Source organism: Myotis brandtii, unplaced genomic scaffold (genome assembly GCF_000412655.1).
Source record: "Myotis brandtii unplaced genomic scaffold, ASM41265v1 scaffold560, whole genome shotgun sequence".
Classification (NCBI taxonomy): domain Eukaryota; kingdom Metazoa; phylum Chordata; class Mammalia; order Chiroptera; family Vespertilionidae; genus Myotis; species Myotis brandtii.
Genome location: NW_005370081.1, coordinates 170,767 through 171,295, shown reverse-complemented (window position 1 = coordinate 171,295; position 529 = coordinate 170,767).

Genomic DNA, 529 nt, shown 5'->3' with positions numbered 1-529 from the left:
GCTGCCCTCCTACCCCCAGTGCTGAGGGCTTCACCTAGCAACCAGCACCCCAGGACTGAGCTGTGCTGGGGCTGAAGATGGGTGTGGGGAAGATTCCACTTCTGGGCAGAACAATGGGGTGCTGCCACCAGACTGGGATCCAGGCCTGGGCCACTCCCAGCTGCATCTCCTGTGAGTCACCTCTGGTCTGGCCTCCCGCCCCCTACAAGTGGGGACTAGAGAGAGAGGGACCTCCCGGGGCTGCTTGTCCTGGGGCTGTGCTGCCCAGGGGAAAGCTCCTACACGGGTGCCGATTAATCATGACTATTAATAATACAGCCATCTGTATCCTGTGGTGGAGCGAGGAGGGTTTCAAGCGGGCCCAGGCCCCCGCAGAATAAGTGGGTCTCGGGTGTGCTGGGGGTTAGCTCAGGGCCTGCAAGCAGATCTGTGGGGGCTGTGTGTTAAGGAGGGGCTGTTTGTACTGCACTGCACAGAGAGACGCAGGAGAGGAGAGACAGACAGGCAGGCAGGCAGACAGACAGATGGC